This window comes from Phalangium opilio, unplaced genomic scaffold (genome assembly GCF_054372755.1).
Source record: "Phalangium opilio isolate 3A_F unplaced genomic scaffold, DU_Popi_V2 ptg000098l_1, whole genome shotgun sequence".
Lineage (NCBI taxonomy): Eukaryota > Metazoa > Arthropoda > Arachnida > Opiliones > Phalangiidae > Phalangium > Phalangium opilio.
This window is the reverse complement of record NW_028324201.1, coordinates 1,184,275-1,209,334: the sequence shown is the minus strand read 5'-3', so window position 1 is coordinate 1,209,334 and position 25,060 is coordinate 1,184,275. Positions and strand designations below refer to the sequence as shown.

Genomic DNA, 25,060 nt, shown 5'->3' with positions numbered 1-25,060 from the left:
CCGAACAGAAATAGTGAAACACCGAACAGAAATAGTGAAACACCGAACAGAAATAGTGAAACACCGAACAGAAATAGTGAAACACCGAACAGAAATAGTGAAACACCGAACAGAAATAGTGAAACACTGAACAGAAATAGTGAAACACTGAACAGAAATAGTGAAACACCGAACAGAAATAGTGAAACACCGAACAGAAATAGTGAAACTCTGAACAGAAATAGTGTAGCTTTCAGTATTATTCTCGTCATCTTTTCTATCATTCTCCATCACTTTAAATAGTATTTTGTTTATCTTTTCAATTATTTTCCACCACTTTTTATTGTAGTTTGGTAGGTTCACAACACTTTAAATCGCATATTCTCTCATTTCGATACACTTTTGACAAAGTGCTTAGGGATAGAATCTAAGATCTGTATCTTGCTTTATCCTACAAATATTTTTATCTATAGATTCACCAAATAAAATAGAGGGTATTTGATTTAATTTTATTCCGCTTTATTATGATATCCGATATTTGCTCATTGTATAAACATGATAAAGATATTTATGATACGGTGCTATCGGAATAAATGTCTTTAATCAATAGAAAGTAGGTTTATTAATATCTAAACATTGTTTTAAGGACGACAACACTAGTATCTGGTGTTCATATCGGGATGGGAACATTAATAGGGAAAGTATGAACAATAATAGGGAAGGTTTGAACACTAATATGAAAGTTTTCTCTAATCATGTTGACTTTAGAAATGAATTAAACGCATGGACTAAAGCGTGGGTAGTTCGAAAGTCTACCCGCCATATTTCTGAAATTAGTTCACTTCTGCACTTATCAATTTAACCTTTGCTTGCTCAAGCTCGGAGGAAATTTACCGATGATTTTGAAATGAGTTTTACCCTTTTATCATTGTTTACTATGGTTTGAATTTGATTTTGTTTGTGTTTAGGAGATACAATTGCCATCTTTTCTATTTACTGTTAATCCATGCTTTTAGGAAGATCAAATATTTGTTCATTTCCTCGACATGTATGTGAAAGAATGGATAAATCGAGGCATATGCTTTTATCATTTCAAATCATTATTGGTTCTCTTATCAGATCGAAAGTTCACTTTACTGTTGGCAATGTGAGACAAAGTTTTGGACATAGAGTTTATTTTATCAGTTCAAATAATAATATAATATGATAAGAGAATTTTTTTGTTTTTAATAGTAAAAATTAATAAAATTAATATTTTATGGGTGTTATAAGATTTAAGATAGGCCAACCAAAAAAAATTAGAAACACAAAATATTTAACGTAAGCATCTGCCTACAGAACGCCGAATTTAAAAATGTTTATTATTAAACCAGTTAATCTACTTCACGTATTTCCCCAGCCACGCCATGGTATTTCTCCTACAATTTCCACGCCGTTCACAAAGTCAACATGGTGTCAGGGGGTGTCGGGTTTTTCCCCCGCCAGGGAAAATGTGACGTTGTGTTTGATTCACTGGCACCATAGGAAGATTGTCCGAAAAAAAAAATGTGGTGGACGTCATGTCTGATTCATTGATGCCATATTTACTGGTGCCATGTCTGATTCATTGACGCCATATTTACTGGTGCCATGTCTGATTCATTGACGCCATATTTACTGGTGCCATGTCTGATTCATTGACGCCACAACAATATTGGGGGAAAAATGTTTGATTTACTGGTGCCATGTCTGATTCATTGACGCCACAACAATATTGGGGGGAAAAATGTTTGATTCACTGGCGCCATAAGAAGAAAAATTCCGTGGGCGTCCATTGACGCCATATTTACTGGTGCCAGATCATGTGCCATCTGGCACTGACTGACGCCAGTGGCTCAAAAGCAATACTTTCTATCTACTCAAGTAAAAATCCTTTTCTTGCGCTCTCTGAGCAATCTTTTTCTTTTTTGGTACAATGAAACGGAACATTTAATTTCAACAAGGTGGATTTTTTCGTCTATTAGTATGACACTTTCTGGGCTAGCCCCAAGAAAGGGAAATTTTGGATTTACTAGCAAGCCAACTGCAGCATGATCATCTACTTTTATTCCAGATATTAAAAGTAAAAATGCTGCACATTTATGGTTGATACCATAACGGACTGGGGGAGAAGTGAAAAACTTCCTTTTTTGCAATAATGTATTAACACGATCAGCTTCTGTTTTTTCAGGTTACAAAATGTTCCAAAATTTGAAGATGTTAGCCTAATTGCTCTTTGTTCAAACCAGGAGGTTTTGCTCTGAAGTCTTTTTCTTTTTGCTTTATTAATTTTGATTCAGCTAAATTTAGGCTAATTATTTTCAAAACATTAATTTCTTCAGGAGTCAAATTTAAATATTCTAAAGGCAAGCAATAATCCAATGTATTTTCAAGACCTTTCCAGAGTTCCAAGTGTAATTTGGTACTAAACTGGCAAGTGGTTCTCGATAAAACTGGTATGCAACCAATGCTTTCTATTGTATTGATCACAGGCAAGTTATCAATTTTTTAAATGTTATCGTTTTGTAAGAGATCTTTTCATCCTACTCGCTTTATATTAACTTTGATATGCGTGTAGTGTTTTGATTCAGATGCAATCTTCATTAGTCGTTCTATATTAACTCTCACTTGTGTCAGTACATAGAAATAAGTTTATCTTAAATAATTAATTAAATATAAATGATATTAATTATTTTAATCGCCAGTAAATAACTTTAAAAATAGTTAAATCGTTTAAAATAAAGTTGTTCCTATTATCTTTCGAAACTTGCTAATATTGACGTTTAAAGTGAAGGGTTCCCCTCCAGCCCGCTTTCTTCAAATTTTGGGGTATATATACGATTCGTTTCCATTATAATAATAGATAAAAACGCATTCGCGTGAACCGATGGTGGAAGCCCTGCCGTTGGGAGGCTAGACGTTTCTCGTAACCCTAGCTGCTTGCCGCGTATATCTTAAACCTAACGACGACGATGGAGTAGAAGCCAATGTTACAGATTGGTGTCTATGTGGCATAGACGAAAGACCAGTAGATGGTGGTGTTAGAAGCCAATGTTGCAGATTAGTGTCTATGTGGTATAGACGAAAGACCAGTAAATGGTGGTTGTTAGACGCCAATGAGGATAGATTAGTGTGTATGTGGTATACACAAACTAGTGTCCATGTGGAGTGGACGAAAACCAAAACTGGTGGTGTGGGAACTCAAGTAGAATAGCCAGCGGAGACAATCACAATTTTCCAAATTTCCGTGAACTGTCAATGCAGTCCGGAAATTGGGAACGCGTTTGCTCCGATACGCAAACTGCGAACGCAGTCACGTGGGGTGTGACAGACAGACAGACACACACACGTCCAGTGCAATACCTCTCCGTGACGTCATCGTCACTCGGAGAGGTAAAAATTGCAATATCGGGACCTCAGTCAATTGATAAACGTCACTCTTATCGTTGTTTTTTCTTTCCTGGACCAAACTAAGACCTTTTTTAATCAAGTAGGCTGTGAAAATAGCGCCTTGCGCTAGCGGGAGTAGTGGCTTAAATGGAGAGCCACGATATTGACTATTAGATCTGGAAGACTGATTTAAATATGTTTAAAAGAAGTTTTTTTTGTGTTTTTTTACTGTTTTTTTCTACTTTTTTAAAAAACAGTTTAAAACAAAAAATCGTGTTTTAAACAATAAAAAACACAACTTTTTAAAAAAAAAAAAAAACTAAATTTTTGCCAACCCTGACCTATATACATTTAACACGATGACTTTGGCTAGACACAATCGATCAAGAGGTATGGACATCGTGATAAACCGCGACATTGAAGGTGCCTTTACAGAAAACCGATTTGGTACAAACAAAACCACCCTAGAAAGATATACCACTCTTTAGGGCGCGTAACTCAAAAAACCAAACTGTAGGCGAATATAAAATGACGGCTGGTGACTAAATTGTCATATTTCAAGCCATGCGATGTCTACGGCTTTTAAACCTGTTCTGGTTCATGGGCATGAACCTACGCCCTCCTTGAAAGTATGATTTTTATTCATGTATAGGTATGCATCCTCTATGCTTCTGGCATATTGTCAAACATAGAAGTTTGCTTATATTAACACACAAGCCCAAAACCTACTAAACAAACCTCAAATAGACTTCATATTTCAGGTAAGGGATGACATACCTTGGATATTTTTCGTTCATTAATTAAGTCTAAAAACGTGTCACATATATGAACTCCCGTATGTATTGATGGAAAGTACATGAAACCAAGTAGAATGCTTTTTAATTTCCATTGTTCAGAAATCCAGTAAGCAGTTACGCCCAGAAAGGGTATTCGATTTGGCGCGGTCCACGCGTCCAAGGTAAACGATATTTGACTTATACTATGCAAGACGTATTAAAACCAATAATGTTGTCTTAATGTACAATGGTCATAACCTTCAAACTAGTTTTCTGGAAACAATCCTAATTCGTACCTTACTAAATGCGCAGACTTTCACTATTTCCTTCGATTATAGCTCAAACAAATCTGATTTGACGGTTTTGGCACTTATAGATAAACTATCCGCTACTATACTGTTGCTCGGATCGATGCCGTAAAAGTTCGTGGAATGTTGGATCTTCAGCAACACTGAATGGTTGGTCTTTAAGAACAATCCATCTGTACAACTTCATTTTGGCATTATCCAATACATCAGAATTAGGCTAGAAACATAACATTTATTGTAAGAAAGGAAAATGTAACTCGTAAACAGAGTGATAGTCAGCTATTGGACGCATTTCGACTCGACTTAGTGGCCCAGCGAAAAATAGGTCAAACTGGACTGAATCTTATAAGCTGAATCATTGTTGTCAAATCTCAAGTACTCGCGGAAACATAGACTTCAAAGACGTATCATCAATCCAAGTACCAACTTTAGGTCCCAGTAAAGTGAACTTGGCTGCCGGGAAGCTACATTCTCACGCCTCTACATCTCCCTACAAACATTTCTGAAAACGGAATGCAGTAACCTGCACCCAAAAGTAAGATAAGGTGTACTAAACTACTCGAGAACCTGAAATTTAGTACAGTTAGTCTACGTTTGGTGGAGCTAATTCCAAAAGTTACACTTTAGAGTGGGCCTAACCTTTGGCTTTATTAAACTTGGTACTTGAAATTATGGCACGTTTATGAAGTTGATGCGGAGCCTCCGAGATATCTAGGCCCATGCATGTAGCGAAGCGAGAATATTTTTTTTGACTAATTTAGTTCGCCGTGATTTCCCGCTTGGTGGCGCTTTCAGCACTGTAAAATAAACAAGTTCAGCCTCATGATCCCGTCGACTGCTACAATATTAGGGCAAGGTATAGACGTAGAGCGGTGAAGCCGAGGTCGCGGATAGTTAAAAAATGTTTTTAAAAATTTCCGAAGACCTTTATTAAGCAATGATTCCAAAGAAGTAAAAGATAAAAATGTTAAGGTTAAAAAAATGAATGGTTTTGAAGGGGTAAAAAATCCTCTAATGGTATATGAAAACTGTGAATTAGCAACTTCAAGAAGTTTTGTTTTACTAAAAAAACAACGATGTTAAAATCTCATAATTACTTTTTTGTCGATACAATCTAACCAATAGATTTAATAAAAAGTGAATAGCCCCTAAAAATTACGTTAATTTAAAGGTGAAACCTTTCTCTTTCATAAAAGTTTTATAATTGGCCCCTAAAATTCCATCAATAATTTATGGAAGACCCCGGTCGCAACGGTCATTAAAGCGCCACCTCGTAAACACAAAGGGTAAAAATATTTCCTCTATGAAACTGGATATTTCCCCACGTAAAAATCGACATGCATGGGCCTAGATATCTCGGAGGCTCCGGTTGATGTCTTCGCAAATACGTGACTTTAAGCAACAATGCTTGGGCTTATAGGTTTCATCGTCTGTACTATAGCCTATTCTTTGTGAAAGAACTTTATGAAACACCCTGTATAATATTTATTTTATCATTGCTATTTGCTTAAGCCTAGCCCATATAAAGCAATAGTTGAATCTATATCATATAGTATCAGTTTTTTGGTTCTTTCTCCACTGTTGCCGACGACATTACATTGACGTGACTATTGCACTACTCAATGAAGTCATTTTCATCTTTTAAAAATCTCGGGGAAGACGCGTGAAGAGCGTTTACTGCGCTCTAGAAAAGACACCGTCCATAAACTACGTCACGCAAAAAAAAGCATTTTCTGCCCCCCCCGGCCCCCTAGATCACGCTTCGTCACGTTTTCTCAGACCCCTCCCCTAAAAACCACGTCATATTTCTTTAACCCCCCCCACCGCACTATGATTTGACTTAATTTACAAATTTAATCTGACAATTTCTTGAATGATATGCCGCCCCACTCAGAAATATTTTGCTTGACCTTTAGAATTTTAATGTCTGGATGTTCTTTTTATAAGCTTCAAAAAAGTTCCATAAAGCTTAGTTAAAGGAGCACAATTTTAGGTTTCGACACTGTCACCGAAAACAGACTAATCGAGCTACAGATTTAGAAAATGTGTCAAAGAATCGAAACCATTTCAATCGGCATGGGGATTTGATTCATCCTCACAAATAATAGGGACGAATAAACAGAGACATAAGAGTGTCTGCCCGTGTCATGTGGTGGTGCGCCATCTTGTTGAAACCACATCCCACATGTTTCAGCTAGAGGTAATTCATCAATGGCATCAGTGATGGTCGTTTGGAGAAAATCCAGATAAATTTCTCCAGTTAGATTTTCCTCAAAAAAGTAAGGACCTATTATTCTTCCACCGAAAATTCCAGCCCATACATTAGTTTTAAATCGCTCTTGGTGGTAGTTTTCTCTCAACCAGTAGGGATTTTCCTTAGACCAATAATGCATATTATGTCTATTCACATTACTGTTCCTATGGAATTTAGCTTCGTCAGACCATAGAACTAAGATGGCGTTAGTGGTTAATGTCATTAATCGGTAGCTTTTTTTACTGGTTCCATCGCGCTTGGTTTTGTTTTATTGATGTAGAGTCTGCAGTTTAGTTCACAGTTAATGAGGAGCCTTGTGTTTCACTATTGAACTAAGATGGCGTTAGTGGTTAATGTCATTAATCGGTAGCTTTTTTTACTGGTTCCATCGCGCTTGGTTTTGTTTTATTGATGTAGAGTCTGCAGTTTAGTTCAAAGTTAATGAGGAGCCTTGTGTTTCACTATTGAACTAAGATGGCGTTAGTGGTTAATGTCATTAATTGGTAGCTTTTTTACTGGTTCCATCGCGCTTGGTTTTGTTTTATTGATGTAGAGTCTGCAGTTTAGTTCACAGTTAATGAGGAGCCTTGTGTTTCACTATTGAACTAAGATGGCGTTAGTGGTTAATGTCATTAATCGGTAGCTTTTTTTACTGGTTCCATCGCGCTTGGTTTTGTTTTATTGATGTAGAGTCTGCAGTTTAGTTCAAAGTTAATGAGGAGCCTTGTGTTTCACTATTGAACTAAGATGGCGTTAGTGGTTAATGTCATTAATTGGTAGCTTTTTTACTGGTTCCATCGCGCTTGGTTTTGTTTTATTGATGTAGAGTCTGCAGTTTAGTTCACAGTTAATGAGGAGCCTTGTGTTTCACTATTGAACTAAGATGGCGTTAGTGGTTAATGTCATTAATCGGTAGCTTTTTTTACTGTATCCACCCTAAAAGGTGTGACCTTTTTAACATTACGAAAGGGTATAAAGTCATATCTACATGGGCCTACCGGCCCTGTAGAATTGAAGATTTCAGATGGTTTTTGAAGCAACATTATCCGCATCGCTCAGTGACCTTAAAAACAAACAAATATACGAGACAAAAAGAAAGTCAATATAAATCGAGGTAGGAGAGTACAGGTTTGTGAATTTGAGCCACAATATACGCCAGTGGAGCTGAAATGATTGCGAAAACGAAAGTAAGCAACCAAGATTTAACCGCTTGGCTATTATGTGACGCCGCGATCCGGTGACTGCCACACGAGGGGTCCGACGCTCCTTAAAATCTCGTACAGTAGAAGATTTTAAATCTTGAAATCTTAAAAATCTTCAAATCTTTCAAATCCCAGAAAATCTTATAAATTCTTGATAAATCTTTAAATCTTCACAAATCTTTCAAATCCGAGTAAATCTTTCAAATCCGAGAAAATCTTTCAAATCCGAAAAAATCTTTCAAATCCGAAAAAATCTTTCGAATCCGAAAAAATCTTTCGAATCCGAAAAAATCTTTCGAATCCGAAAAAATCTTTCAAATCCGAAAAATCTTTCAAATCCGAATTCAAAAATTACATTCTTCAAATCAGCGTACAAATCATTCTCAAGTTTTAAATCCACACAGAAAGTTATCCCAAGTGACTGCTACATTTCTTGAAGCGTTCCCCTATCTGACTGTAAAGTCCGTATGTACCCGGGGGGAGTATGCAGTGATGAAGGGAGTGCTTCCCTCCCGCGAAAGCACTTTATAGACTGTTCCATTTACTAGCCTTGAGTCAAGCGTTTCATAACTTCCATTTCCATTCCCCATTTTGGACGATACCAAATTGACTGTTTTTAAAGGGGTGATAACTAGTATCGCACGATAAAAAGTTATAATATATGGCATGTTTTCAAAGGAGTTGTTTAAAATAACTAAGCGTACCGAAAAAGGTCTTAAAATTAATGTTATCATATTGCTCTCAAATTCCTATCCCAAACAAATCTTCAAATCCGCAAAATGTCTTCAAACCTCTAACAAAGATTCAAATCTAAACAAATTATCGAATCCCTTGACAATTCTTTAAATCTAAATCTATACAAATCTTCAAATCTAAACAAATTATCGAATCCCTTGACAATTCTTTAAATCTAAATCTATACAAATCAAAATCCTGACTGACTGACTGACTGATAATAAAGGATCAGCCCAAACCGCTTTCCCTAGGAGGCTGAAAATTTGCAGGAACGTTATTCTTAAGTTGTACTAAGAAAGATTTTTCCAATTTGCCGCCATCCTAATAAATGGGGCCTAGAAATGTAAAAATCTTCTCTATGCTACAGAGTCCGCGCGTTTCAACCGATTTCACAAATATTTAGAACACTGGTCTTTTTTAACCTATAAACGGGCTGAATGGTCTTTCGGGCATGCTATTTTTTCCCATCATTTTAAAAAGCTACCAAAAACTTATAAAACTTTATGTAATAATGTCCACAGGCTTAGTGTGGAACTCCCTTCGTAGACAAAGCCTAGATTATTATTACACTCTAGTCCTTAATAAACCTTCAAATCCGTAATAAATTTTCAAATCCTAAATGAATCCTCAAATCCGTAATAAATTTTGAAATCCTTAATAAATCTTCAAACCAGGGTTCGAATTAAAAAAACCCATCTTAATAAAACCCATCACTAAGATGTTGAATTTTGATGCTAGAATAATTTCATTTTAAAGATTGTTTAAAATATTTGTTATTTTATCTTTAAAAGTACCATTTAATAATGTTTATCATTTTTAATGAAACATTTTAAGACTTTTTTTATTAAGCAGTTGCCTTTGAATGACAATTTCTACCATGCACGCAACTGCTAAAGATAAAAAACCCAAGTACCCAATAAAACCCGGTGGGCTGGGCTTTTTTTAAAAAAAAAACCCGGGTTTTTATGAGCCCTGCTTCAAACCCTTAATAAATCTTCAAACCCTTAATAAATCTGCAAACCCTTAATAAATCTTCAAATCCTCAAATTCCCCAATAGTTTTCAAATCCTCAAATTCCCCAAAAGTTTTCAAATCCTCAAATTCCCCAAAAGTTTTCAAATCCTCAAATTCCCCAAAAGTCTTCGAATCCTTAACAAATCTTTAAATCCTTAACAAATCTTTAAATCCTTAACAAATCTTTAAATCCTTAACAAATCTTTAAATCTTAACAAATCTTTAAATCCTTAACAAATCTTTAAATCCTTAACAAATCTTTAAATCCTTAACAAATCTTTAAATCCTTAACAAATCTTTAAATCCTTAACAAATCTTTAAATCCTTAACAAATCTTTAAATCCTTAACAAATCTTTAAATCCTTAACAAATCTTCCAATCCGCAACAAATCTTCCAATCCGTAACAAATCACAAATCAAAGAAATTTGCTTAGATTTCAAATCTCGTACAAATTTTTAACGAGTGACGGACCCCTCGCTGCCACAGCATATCAGAGAAAACCCAGCTGTTCGCTTTTTTCCTGTCATTAGACGTAGTGCTAGCGAATCCCAACTCTATTTTTGCGTGTTACATCACAGTCTCTTCAAACAAATTGAGAAAAATGGTGCTATGGCTTGGTATGTTAAATATAATAATAAACAAAGACTAATTACTTTTTTCTGCTACTATTTTAGCATTTATTAGGTGTTATACTACTTATTTGAAATGGTGTTTAATAATGGTGGTGCTTTCCTTTAACTTTACGCAATACTTTGTAGTCTAATTATTACAATATTGTTAACATCTTGGATTTTGCGTTTATGACATTTACAGATACACTAAAACGATGGCAATTTCAATAACAATCTGATTTTCCAAGCAACAGAAAGTTAGCCTTTCTATCAGACACACAAAAAATTTTTAGGGTTTCATATTCAAATAAGTCTGTTCAGTCGCAATTAGCAAACAAATGTCTATGTAAAACATTTTCTCTCAGTGTGGTTCTCCAATTCTCCATCACGTTTTACTGCTGAACCTTCATTTACTTTTTATGGCTTTGAATACTCCTTCTAAGCACAAAACAGCCGATGAAATTGAAATTCCAATCAACAAAATGTAGATTTCAAGAATTACATTTTCCAAAGTCAGAGGTTTAACAGCTTCTTCCTCACGGCCGTGTTTAGGTACGAACATATTTGGTGTTTTGTAGTTACATTTAAACCGGGCAAGTTTTATTATTGGTGGAATTAAATCAGCACTGCTAAACCATGACGCTCTGTAAAACAAATTCTAAATTAATGATGATTTCCAGGAAGTACAGGTCACAGCATAGGTTAGGAGTACTCAATTTATAAATTAGATCGTGATTCAAGTGGCGACATGAAATATTGAAAGAAATTGGAGAAATAAGAAGCATAGGAAGTTAATAAGAAAAAATACAAAGTAGAGGTATTTCACGAAAACAACTTAAAACGTTTGCTAATAATTAAGAAATTTTGAGAATTATATTAAATATGCAAAAAATTCGAACAGTGCGAAATATTAGAAATATCAGAGGATATTACGAAATAACAAATACCACTAGTGTTTCTAAAAATTGCACAGATAAAGGCGAGGTTGAATTTATTCCCTTCAGAGTAAATCCATTTCCATCAGCTAGAGCCTACCTTGCTGCATAATTTTTTTTCTGCGCGAACTAGCCTTAGCCGCGTAGCTCTAGGATTCCGTTTTATAGTTCCACACCTATTCCTCATAGTTCATTTACTAGGATTTTTTTATAGTGAATATTACACTAGAGTGAAGGTCTCCCTATTCCTTTATTGAAGAAATATTGTTGACAAAACAGTGCTTTATATGTATGTAAGAGCTATTTTACACTACATTTTTGTTTATGATGGCTTGAAAAATTATAAAAAACTGCTTTTGTTGACAAAGCTAGGAATATGTAAAAGTTAATTGGACAAAATTGATTCGCTGAAGTAACAGACATTCGAATTTTCAGAATTAAAGACATGATTATAAAACATTAATTACATGAAAGAAATTCTTATTTTCGTTTCCTAACCAAAATACCAATTTCTGAAAATATAATACATAAAATCCGTGGATTATTTAATTGCAATTTGTTGGATAAGTATGTTTTATGATCCCTTATTTCAATGAACAGTGATGTGTATACAGTGTGGAAAAGATCAGAGTTCCCAAATTTTTCGGACATTTTATAAAAAAAAAACTCGAGATCAATGAGGAAATTAATTGTAGTACATTTTCCAGAATCATGGAAATTTAATTAAAGAATTCTCTGGCATCCACTAAACAAATCGTTCATGTAGTTTCAAATTATCACAAAAATGAGAATTTGTAAGAAATCAATACAATAATGTTAATGAAAAATTAGATTTTGTAAGATATCATAAATTTTGCAAGATTAATCCTGTGACAAACAAGAAATTAACCTCATTTAGCGCAAATGTTCGATGTGTCTACCATCTTGATGTAGACATTCTTCAAGTCTACTGGCCATTGATTCGCGGGCGTGGCGAAGCATTATTGGGGTGATGTTGGCAATGGCGATTCTTATTCTGGCTATAAGGTCGTCGGGTGAATCTGGTTCAGTTGCGTATACCTTTCCCTTGAGGAAGAAATCTAACGGAGTTAGGTCAGGAGACCTTGGAGGCCAGGGCGTTGGTCCACCCCTACCAATCCATCGGTTAGGGAACTCGTTATTCAGCCATTCTCTTACGGGTACGGCGAAGTGCGGTGGCGCCATCCTGTTGAAACCACATATCCCTCACTACTGCCAAGGGTAAATTATTAATGGCATCAGTAAATTCTTGACGCAAAAACTTCAATTAACGTTGCCCGGTGATGTTCTCGTCAAAAAAGAATGGCCCAATGATTCTGTCGCCAATGATGCCAACCCACACATTGGTTTTCAAACACACCTGATAATAATGCTCCCGAAGCCAGTGAGGATTTTGCTGCGACCAATAGTGAAGGTTATGTCTGTTGACTATTCCATCTTGATGGAATGTAGCTTCGTCAGAGAACATAACCTTGCTAAGGAAACCTGGAATTTCTTCATCGAGGAACCGCATTGGCATACAAAAGTCCTGACGCCTAAGATAGTCATCTCCTGTTAACGCTTGGTGTAGGTGATTTTTAAAAGGATGGAATCGGTTAAAGAATTCTCTGGCATCCACTAAACAAATCGTTCATGTAGTTTCAAGTAATCACAAAAATGCAAAATTTTAATAAATCAATACAATAATGTTAATGAAAAATTTGCTTTTTATCATAAATGTTGCAAGATTAATCCTGCAACAAACAGGAAATTAATGTTCTTCTAACGACAACAAAAAAAAACACCTACTGCCATGGAAGGCAGAACTATTGCGGCTGTTAACAAGGGTCAATGTGCATTAAGGGTTATTTTTATGTTTGTGACCTCTAGGCCGTAATTACGAGGTTATCTCACGGTAGTTTACTTCTGAAGTGTGCCCCACCTACGAATTAAATTAGCTTGGTACTTCGTTATGATGGTGCGTTTTACTAATCGCGAGAAGTTCGATATGATTTACGTTATGGGTGAATGCCGAGGAAATTCTCGCCTGGCAGTTATTTTGTACACCGAACGCTTTCCGAACCGAAGGCCACCTGCTCGAAGGACTTTTGGTAAGCTTGAAGCTAACCTAGTAGCAGAAGGTAGCTTAACGGTTCAAAAAACGTTAACGTCGGTTTGACCGGAGAGTTGGAAACAAAGTCCGAGAGATGGACATTGTGGCAAGGTTCGAAGCCGACCCTCACACCAGCAGTAGAGCGGTACGAGACGAGTGTGGCATTAGCCATCGTACATTTCTGTTGATTTTGCATCGGAACCGATTCCATCCTTACCGAATTCACCTACACCAAGCGTTAACAGGGGATGACTATCTTAGGCGTCAGGACTTTTGTATGCCAATGCGGTTCCTCGATGAAGAAATTCCAGGTTTCCTTAGCAAGGTTATGTTCTCTGACGAAGCTACATTCCATCAAGATGGAATAGTCAACAGACATAACTTTCACTATTGGTCGCAGCAAAATCCTCACTGGCTTCGGGAGCATTATTATCAGGTGCGTTTGAAAACCAATGTGTGGGTTGGCATCATTGTCGACAGAATCATTGGCCCATTCATTTTTGACGAGAACATCACCGGGCAACGTTAATTGAAGTTTCTGCGTCAAGAATTTACTGATGCCATTAATAATTTACCCTTGGCAGTAGTGAGGGATATGTGGTTTCAACAGGATGGCGCCACCGCACTTCGCCGTACCCGTAAGAGAGTGGCTGAATAACGATTTCCTAAACCGATGGATTGGTAGGGGTGGACCAACGCCCTGGCCTCCAAGGTCTCCTGACCTAACTCCGTTAGATTTCTTCCTCAAGGGAAAGGTATACGCAACTGAACCAGATTCACCCGACGACCTTATAGCCAGAATAAGAATCGCCATTGCCAACATCACCCCAGGAATGCTTCGCCACGCCCGCGAATCAATGGCCAGTAGACTTGAAGAATGTCTACATCAAGATGGTAGAGACATCGAACATTTGCGCTAAAGGGCATTAATTTCCTGTTTGTTACAGGATTAATCTTGCAAAATTTATGATATCTCACAAAAACTAATTTTTCATTAACATTATTGTATTGATTTCATACAAATTCTCATTTTTGTGATAATTTGAAACTACATGAACGATTTGTTTAGTGGATGCCAGAGAATTCTTTAATTAAATTTCCATGAGTCTGGAAAATGTACTACAATTAATTTCCTCATTGATCTCGAGTTTTTTTTGTTATAAAATGTCCGAAAAATGTGGGCACTCTGATCTTTTCCACACTGTATACGAACGAAAAATATCACCTCACCACAATTCTCTCCCATTCACTCTCCCTTCAATGACGATCGAAAAACTTTATACTGTCTAAGGCAGTTCTCTTTCACGACGCCGCCACCACCACCAACAGGCCAGGTCAAACTAAGACCCTCATCGTAGATGTTCATCATACGATGTGGCTAAAAAGGACGTAGTTTTAGTCTTTGGAAGGCTAGTACACTAGGTTTCACTCCCAGAGGTTTGTATACTCTGAGCACAAAAATTTTAAAAAAATTTGACAACTCCATTATAAAATAACGGAAATTTTGTATATTACGAACTCACATTTCTACTAGTACCAAGTCAATTATTTGGGAAAATAAACTGAACTGTTCCCTCCGAGGTAGGTTGGATGTCGAGGGATTCCGAATCCCTCGACATCCAACCTACAACAAATATGCAATTTGTCTGGATGTTTTTTGAAGTATATGCGTTACGAATACATTTCAAGCGTTTAAATTTATAAAAGGTATTAATCCGAAACTACGTCCGATGCCACAGATATCTGATTCAAATGTTTAAAATCTCGTTTTTATTTCAGATATGATGTGATCCGAATGTGTATCACAAAAAGGCATCTGATCTGAAGTGAAAATGGCTCTCAACTGTTTAACTGATAGCTGAAGTCAACCAAAGATATTTCATCTGTTCGGATCACAAATATGATAACTGTGTTCGGTTTAAAGCGCTAGTCACAATGTGCTTGCTTAAAACTATGATGAACATGTTGTTATAGCTGATAACTGGTATGGCGGAGGATGACGACAGCATAAAAGCGCATTTAAAAGTGCTCGATAAAGAGTTAGACCAAGCCAATTATGATGAAAACATTGTGGAAGAAAAGATGTTACGAACGGCTTCATATCGCCAAAAATATGCGTATTCTCATAGCGTAAAAGAAGTGACTGAGATGTTTTCAGTTTTGACGAAAAGAAATATGGTAAAATGAGCTGTTGGGTACATTTTTTAGTGTAGTTCAATGACGTGTTTTTAACAAGCCCAGGTATCAAAAACCCGTGATTTACACTTCTAAAAGCGGTGTACGGTAAACCTAATTATGAACGTGTAAAATACCCATACCATGTCACCTCTAAACACCGTCTTATTCACGTTAACCAACAGTGAAGATCACGTTGTTTTTATTAAATATAAAAACAATATTTGCACACAAAATTAACGTGAAAATAATGTAAGGTAATTTAGTGTTCGTAACGTGCAATTTACGTGGGTATCACGTGTACATAACAATTCTCAGGTGCCCAAAACCCGTGATTTACACGTCTAAAAGCGGTGTACGGTAAACCTAATTATGAACGTGTAAAACACCCATACCATGTCTCCTCTAAACACCATCTTATTCACGTTAACCAACAGTGAAGATCACGTTGTTGTTACTAATAGATATCATAAGATTAACTTTAAATGCGTGAAATGGCACATGATCATTTAACTTGCTGTTGAAGTCCAAAATATATCGAGGTTAAATTTTAAACGCAAAGCTGGAAACTAACCTCCAGCTAGCCGACCGAAAACCAAATGGTTAAAACAATGCGATAGATAAGGAGGTCTAATATTTTTTAGATCTCGATTTAAAATGAAAGATTTAAAAAAGCGAACGGCCGAACGCCCTACGTATTTTTAGGAGCACTATATTGAAGGAGACGTAGCTGTATTTTAAAGCACTTATAAAGCAACGTTAATTTTTAATCCTTAAATATTACTCCAGGGAAAATGTCAATAGAAAACGGTACTAGATGGTAGGTGTCATTGCCATATTGGAGAAAGAAAATGTGGGCCTCAACAATTTGCTATGAATGACGGTCGGTCTTAACAACGATGAAGTCTATACAATAATCACTTATTTATTTGTACCCATACATATCACCTGTGCTTGCCTTTCTAAAAATTATATTAATACAATTGGATGTGTGGAAATTTGATTTACTAGAAGTTTAAAGTTAAATACATTGTGATACTATAAATTAACAAATAATTAGAAATAGTATATATTTCAATTACTTTGTTAGAATGAACTTCAATCAAACGTACAAATATCTTGTTCTTTTCAACCTCATTGTCACGTGATTTAGGCATATTGAGTAACTGTTAAATTCAACTTCATGTTCACGTGTATTACACGGCCTTAATCGCCACCAAACTTAGTGTGATATTTTCCACCAATTCTCCACGTGTATTAAACGCATTAAATCCCCACCAAATAAACGTGATGAGTTCAACCAAAACTCCACGTGTTTTACACATCTAAATATATATCACAACTAACGTGATAGATTTAACCTATTCCTCACGTGTTTTACACGCCCTAAATCATCACCAAAATTAGCGTGATATTTTCAACCTATATTCCACGTGTTGTACACGCTTTACATCGTCACCAAATTAACGTGATGTATTCAACCAAAACTCCACGTGTTTTACACGTCTAAATATACTCCACAATTAACGTGATATTTTCAACCTATACTCCACGTGTTTTACACGTCCTAAATCATCAGCTCTATTAACGAGATATTTTCAACCTATAATCCACGTGTTTTACACGTCCTAAATCATCAGCTCTATTAAAGTGATATTTTCAACCTATACTACACGTGTTTTACACGTCCTAAATCATCAGCTCTATTATCGTGATATTTTCAACCTATACTACACGTGTTTTACACGTCCTAAATCATCAGCTCTATTAACGTGATATTTTCAACCTATACTTTACGTGTTTTACACGTCCTAAATCATCAGCTCTATTAACGTGATATTTTTAACCTATACTCGACGTGTTGTACACGCTTTACATCGCCACAAATTTAACGTGATGTGTTCAACCAAAACTCCACGTGTTTTACACGTCTAAATATACTCCACAATTAACGTGATAGTTTCAACCTATTCCCCACGTGTTTTACACTCCCTAAATCAACAGCTCTATTAACGTGATATATTCAACCTATACTCCACCTGTTTCACACTTATGAAAAACCCAAACACGTTATATACACTAAGAACACTCAAAATACACGTAATTTACATGGTGAATTGCTACCTGGGAGCTCATCAAAGAATTGAATATTCTTCATAACATACGGCCTTCAGCTGAAAATGTTCTTCAGCATCATTTTGAGCCTTTGGCAAAAAAAATCTTCAATCTTGTAAAAAATAGGCCAAATGCCAAAGAAATACTTTCACTGCTACGTCAAAAGGAAGAAGTGACCTCAGTGGACGCATTTAAAAGTGAGCAAGGAAAAATTATTAAAAGTGTAAATCAATATTTTAAATCTGAAATCAATTCTAGTAATGGAATTGAGAGCTAGCATTCTATTACTTCCTTGCGCGTTTGGAGAAAAAGTGAAATATCTTTACACGACTGGAGTAAAGAGTTTTATATATTTAAAACCCCTCATATAAACTTCACGCCTACGAAATATTTATTTTTATTTTTATTTTTCAGGATCCAGAAAAGGTCACCCCAACGCTTTGTTTTCAGAATGAAGACCTCTTTACATCATTAGTCGATGTTGAAATAGAAAAAGTGATATTTGAAGTTGTTTGTATAAAGCATGGCGTCGTTTCCCTTTAAGCAGGCTACTACGCCTTTCAACTGAAATACGAAGCAGCTCTAAAAAAGACATTCGAGTATATACAAAAAATCGTTTTTAAAATCGATACAAGGAAAATTTCTACACCAATAATTAACTTTTTTAATCAGATGTCTTTGTGATTAATGTTTGGTTTATTTCAAGTTTAACATTTCACGTAAAAATGCCAAATTTTGTACTTAATATTCATAACGATTAAATTTTTTTCTGTGATCAAATTTGTCGATTCGTTCACATACAGTATTTAGTAGACAAAATTATTAATAATATTGGGAAAAATTTCACTCATAATTACACAAATTCCTGTTCTTAATTGGACGAGCCTATGATCAATATTGAACAAAATTGCACTCATAATTACACAAATTCCTGTTCTTAATTGGATGAAACTTTGATCAATATTGCACAAAAGTATGATCAATATTGCACAAAAGTATGATCAATATTGCACAAAAATATGATCAATATTGCACAAAGCTGTAATCGCGCGCTTCTCACTGAAACCCGAAAACACACGACTACGTAATTTTAGTGAACTCAATATATTTATTATAACATTAATCTGGTTAATTTATATATACAGTCCGTTAGTAAATAAATAATTAAATAAACAAGTAACAACGTTAATCGATCTAACAAATATTATTAAATGCTTCTGAGCCCGGTACTCCTCCAACTGCCCTGATTTCCGGGCTACCTTTGAATTATATCCCCTCGGGCCTCCGGGGATCAGCCAATCCGAGGGCGAGCAGACGACAGGTCCAGGGTTCAGCTTTCTGGGCCGTCTAGCGGGGAACTCTGGTATCGGTGTAACTTGCTCCATCTGGTGGTGAACCCGGGTAACGGGCTCCCCGTTACATCCTCCCCCTCTGCAAAAAAGAAGCAGCGGCCCCGGGTGAAAGGGGAAACAGCAGTGTAAGGCCGCTGGGAGTATCTGAAAAGAAATATTAGGGAGGGAAGCCCCACCCAAAACCAGGGAACCAAATTCAAAAAACTCGGATGGACCACAACTAAGGATTCAAGGGGAAAACATATTTATTAGGTCCCGATGGGGACAAGGGAACATGCCCACTTTGGGGAAGGAAACCAAAAATAGCCAGTGTGGCATACAAATAATCAAAACAAACAAAGAATATTATGTGTTTTAATGTTGTTTTTCCAAAATAATGATGGTGGCTGAAACCACGTTTTCGGGAACATTAACTGTCTAAACCTAAAGAGGGAACTACACTGGGTTCCACTCAAACAATAAAAAAGGGAATGTTACAAATATGGTCAATATGACCCAATTATCGGAGAATCCGGGAAAACAACGCTTAATCCGAATACCGGAATAACTTTTGAGAAGTGGACCATAAGGTAGCGGCCACCTCCGCGACCGGTAACGCCTTGGCCTGCGCAATCCGTTTAATTACGGTCAATGCCAGTCCAGGGGACGGCACAGCTGGGGAAGCTCGGGTCAGGGAAAACATCGGCGCCCCTGACTGCGCTAGCAGGCGTTCTACCGGGATACCATGTAGAAATCTCTTCATAAACTGTGGATCCATGGCCGGGGATAGCGCAAGATATAGACGTGGGAACCGGGCAAGGAATTTGTCAGCACGTCACGACCGCCGGAGAAATTCAATAATATGATGACGTGTCCGGGAGGGAGTTCCTCACCTAGCATGCGGTAGCATGTTCTAAAGACGTCTTTGTCCTGTCGCCCTTCTCGGCATTGTACGAAGACTGGGTAGTCATAGGTTGCGGCGAGGCTCAGCTGGCGCCGAAACTCCTGACATTGAATCTCCGGGGGACAAAGTTCGATGACCCGGGATGCATCCAAGCCAATGGCGCCGATCGCGCGGCCCTTGGAAAAGGCCAGGGCATTGATTAAATCTTGTTCGATGCGCTTGTTCTGTAAATACGCCTTAGCGTACAGGGGCGGGATGCCCACCGCACCGAGAACCCCGGAATTTGCTAAGACGGATTGAATGAACTCCACATTGAGTTCATCCGGAATGGCACCGAAGTGAGATATACATCCTTTAAAACCCTCCGGGAAGCGTTACGGGAGGGCACGGACGTGCCGAGAAAAATTTTTCAGCTCTGTTCCAGTCCGGGAAGCGTAACATGTGAGTGAACAAAAGATGTCCACGTAGCGTGGAGGTGGCACCACTTCATATTCATTGTTCGTCAAATTATCGTCTATAATCGGGAGGACTAGGGCCTGCTCCTCCACTGATGGGGTAGGGGAGGCAGTCAAACCCGTTATTTCGGTTGATGTAGTACCTAAAGCTTGAGCGCCTGCCACATCCTCCGTTTCCTCGGTAATCTCAACTATCAATGTTGATATCGTAGCTGACGCTTGGGCGGCGTCCACGTTCTCAATCTCTCCGGTAATTCCTACTACCTCTGGTTGTATAGTCTCCCCGGTAATTTCCGCTACTAATGGTCGAGTTGGCGTGTAGCTCGGGATGTCATCTTCGTCGCTCGACGAAGCCTCCATAAGGCCAAAAATTTGGGCCCAATAAGTCTTTGGGCGTGAACTGGCCATGGCCTGAAAAAGGTAAAAAGCTGGACTATAGACAGTTAGTCTCATCACGTTTTAATCGACAGGTCCATGCAAATGGAAATCAAATCTTAGTCCGACTGGTCGTGCTTCACCATAGAGCATGGCGAACAATCTCAAACGGGGGATACGCAAACGGTTGGGGCTTCATGCTGAAGTTGCGCATGCCTAATAGGCGGGCTTGGTCGCGATGGGTACCAAGAAAAGCCGCAATTTGTTAGTACGACCGCAATTTTTCTTTTATCGGTTCTGGTGTGTAATAATATACATCCCCAATTCGACCTCCGGAATCCTTTCTCAAAACTATTTCCCTTTTCCACCCATATCGAAAAGGAGCCATTAACAAATCATCCTGATCCACTGTCCTCAACACCGGGTCCTTTTGAATGCCACGATTCCGCCTTCCCTCCCCGGAAGGACCTGCCACCGCTAGGTCTACCCCTTGCTCTTCCTGTTCCTAAACTCGACCCCGGCGTCGGAGATTATATTCCCGCCGTGGTATCGGGGTGGGAACCGAGTCGTTATCTACTGGAATGTTAAGATTCGGAACGGGTACATCCGGTTCTACATCCATCGAGATTGACTACCTATCGACAACCCCTTCTGCCTGGTTTTGACGAGGCCGCAAGTCATACACTCGAACGGGCCCCGTATCCCAGATATTTTCCTGACCGTCCCGGGAATCTGCCTCAGTAAATGATCTTTCGTCCGGTGTTGCAACCAACTCACGCTCTGGTTCATCTCCTGGGTCTACATCGTTCTCCAGTTCCTGTATTACCGGTGGGATTTCAAACTCCGTGATTTCCTGGGTTTCGAGGACCATTGAGTTCAACAGTAGTTTCAACTGATTAATATGCCAAGTACCGGCCAAAGCACCTGACTCCAAATCCATGATAACATAGGAAACTGGGGATATCTTCTCGACAACCCTATAGGGACCCTCCCAAGCTGGAGCTAACTTGTCGATTCGTTCACATACAGTATTTAGTAGACAAAATTATTAATAATATTGGGAAAAATTTCACTCATAATTACACAAATTCCTGTTCTTAATTGGACGAGCCTATGATCAATATTGAGCAAAATTTCACTCATAATCGCACAAACTTCTGTTCATAACTGGATGAAACTTTGATCAATATTGCACAAAACTATGATCAATATTGCACAAAACTATGATCAATATTGCACAAAAGTATGATCAATATTGCACAAAAGTATTATCAATATTGCATAAAACTATGATCAATATTGCACAAAGCTATGATCAATATTGCACAAAAGTATAATCAATATTGCACAAATCTATGATCAATATTGCACAAAACTATGATCAATATTGCACAAAACTATGATCAATATTGCACAAAACTATGATCAATATTGCACAAAACAATGATCAATATTGCACAAAACAATGATCAATATTGCACAAAACAATGATCAATATTGCACAAAACAATGATCAATATTGCACAAAACTATGATCAATATTGCACAAAACTATGATCAATATTGCACAAAACTATGATCAATATTGCACAAAACTATGATCAATATTGCACAAAACTATGATCAATATTGCACAAAACTATGATCAATATTGCACAAAACTATGATCAATATTGCACAAAACTATGATCAATATTGCACAAAAATATGATCAATATTGCACAAAACTATGATCAATATTGCACAAAACTATGATCAATATTGCACAAAAATATGATCAATATTGCACAAAACTATGATCAATATCACACAAATTTATGATTAATATTGCACAAAACTATGATCAATATCGCACAAATTTATGATTAATATTGCACATAGTTCTGTTTAAAATTATACAAAATTTAAGGCAGATTTGCACAAGTTATTAATGCACAAAACGTTGTATAAAATTGTACAAAAATCTACCATATTGAACAGATTCTAGACCATTTTTGAACGTTTATTTTCCCTCAAATGGACAAAAAATCGTTGAAATTAGGATTGATAAGTCCAAAAATGGACATAAAAAACGTGCAATTTAGGATAGCAACATTATAGTCCAAATTTGGACAAAGTTACGTTTTGTCTCAGAGTTTATTCATTTGGATCCTCTTTTGTCCAAATTTGGACAACTTTTTTTAAGAGTGTATTAAGTAAGTTTCTGAGCTACTTTTGACTTGAAATTAAGCCTAAAGAGCATATAAACCTGAAATAAGTGAATCTAACCAAGAGCAATGTCCCGTCATTTTTTTGCAGCGCGAAATTAGATCCTGTCAGGCAGTGTTTAGATATCCTGGATACCGTTCTGGCCCAAATTGAAGACGAAATTAATGACACCAAAGATAGGTAGGATTCTTCCAATGATGAAGACAGTTTTGACGAGTAAGTTCAGTATAGACATTTTTTTTATAAATATGATTTCAGTTCTATTTTTTTTTAAACTCTAAAATGCAAGAAGAAAAATGAAGCAATCTGAAGAGATTTTCTTTCGGTTTTTTGTCTTTGCTAGATCAACAGAGATAGGAGGCAACGAAGCGGAAAGAGAGTCGCAAGGATCAAATGATAACCTAGCTAGCCCAACATCGAAACAGGTTAGGGACCGTCCATAAACTACGTCACGCAAAAAATGGCATTTTCTGACCCCCCTTTCCCTCAGATCACGCTTCGTCACATTTTCTAAGACCCCTCCCTGAAAACCACGTCACATTTCTTTAACCCCCCCAACGGACTATGATTTGTCTTAATTTACTAATTTCATTTCATTAATTTAAAAAGAGATTTTTTCTTTTCCAATCAGAAATTTTTTGCTCGACTTGAAAGTCAAAGTTCATTTCCGTTTTAAGCTTTTGCAAATATCGTTTGCCTCTGATTGAGCTTTGGAACTTTATTCTCTGGATGTGCTTTTTTATAACCTTCCAAAATGTTTCCATAAAGCTTCGTTAAGAGGGGTACACTTAATAGTTTTCGACATTGTCACTTGAAAACCTTAGGCTAATCGAGCTTGGGATTCAGATTTTAAAAATGTGCGAAAGAAACGAAACCATTTAAATCGCATGGATGATTCTAATCATCCCTACTAATGCTAGTGGCGAACAAACAGTGACATTTGATTGTTTAAGGTGACACTACATTTAGCAGTCCTTATGCGTACGTGTAGCTAGTTCTGCAGTGAACGGGTCTCTTTATTTTAAATGCGCTGCTTAAATTGGCTACACATACGAGTAAGTAGGTGATCATAGCTTACAGTTTCTACTATTTAAGCGATGATGGAATAGAAATTTTGTTAAATTATTGTAGAGGTTGTTCTCACGGTGGACTTTGAAACGTTGCGTTTTTTCTTCCATAACAAAAGGGTCAATCGACCTCTTACTGACTTCGTAATAAAATTAATTTTAAATGTGACGTCACGCATCGAACGACCCCTCCCTCCCCCCTCGTCACGGACCGTCAAAAACTTACAAACCCCCTCCCCCCATAAGAGTGTGACGTAGTTTATGGACGGTCCCTTAGACTAATTCATTCATTATCCCAAGTTTATTTAATGGGTTTGTCTGGAATGTTTTTTTGGAAAATTAAAAAAGGGGGAAATTTTTGTTTTGTAACCGTCCACAGCCAGAACCTCCTTCCCGGGAAAAAACCGCGTCGTCTGCTTTACTCATTTTTCATTTTTTACAATTATTTTTGTATAATGTTAAATTGTCCCGAAGTGGCACCTTAAGCGCCATTGCTGTCAACCTTGATAAAAAACATTTTTTGCGGGGATATAATCTGTAAAGAGTCAGTAGTCTATCGGCAGTTACGGTCAGTAGTCAGTTGCGGGTAGTTCAATAGTATTCGCGCTCCGAGTTCGGACGTGTTTTTTGTTTCAATAAATTCAAAGTATTATTATTCTACCACTGCGTTTATTTGGTAAATATAGTTAGTTAGTCATGGACAATAAGTCCTTTAAACGGGTAACCTGGGAACTTCTAAATTGACTAGTTTTATTTAATTTCTTTGTGAGCCGTGAAATGAGGCCCCTTTTCCTAGTTTTAAATTTTACGGTTACAGTTTGTTTGTTTAAATAAATGTTTAGCAATTAAATTTCAACCCCTCTATATTTAAAGGTCCATAAATGTTTCTTATATTTAATACTACAAAAGAAGATTGAAAATCGTAGGCATACAAGTGTAGGTAATGTGTTTTGCCGCAGTTTAAATTCATTCAAACCATGAACCACTCGATCGTGCGCGCTCAGATGCTGTTAACAGGCGTGACATTCTAAAGAAGAGGCAAAATTAACTTGGGGGTGGTGGAGGTTTGTTTTTACTGAGAGGTGTGTCGCAATAAG

The 25,060-nt window shown here is 37.1% G+C and overlaps 2 long non-coding RNA genes across 2 annotated transcripts in view; both read left to right on the top strand.

The window, feature by feature from the left end:
- The window catches only part of LOC149632686 (uncharacterized), a 356,891-nt gene that overhangs the window by 246,228 nt on the left and 85,603 nt on the right, over positions 1-25,060 (top strand). The gene's annotated exons all lie outside the window — the stretch shown is intronic.
- Positions 17,697-18,166, top strand: LOC149632693 (uncharacterized). The gene is made up of 3 exons (XR_016373585.1): positions 17,697-17,820; positions 17,882-17,958; positions 18,038-18,166. It is a non-coding gene; the product is annotated as an uncharacterized LOC149632693 (long non-coding RNA).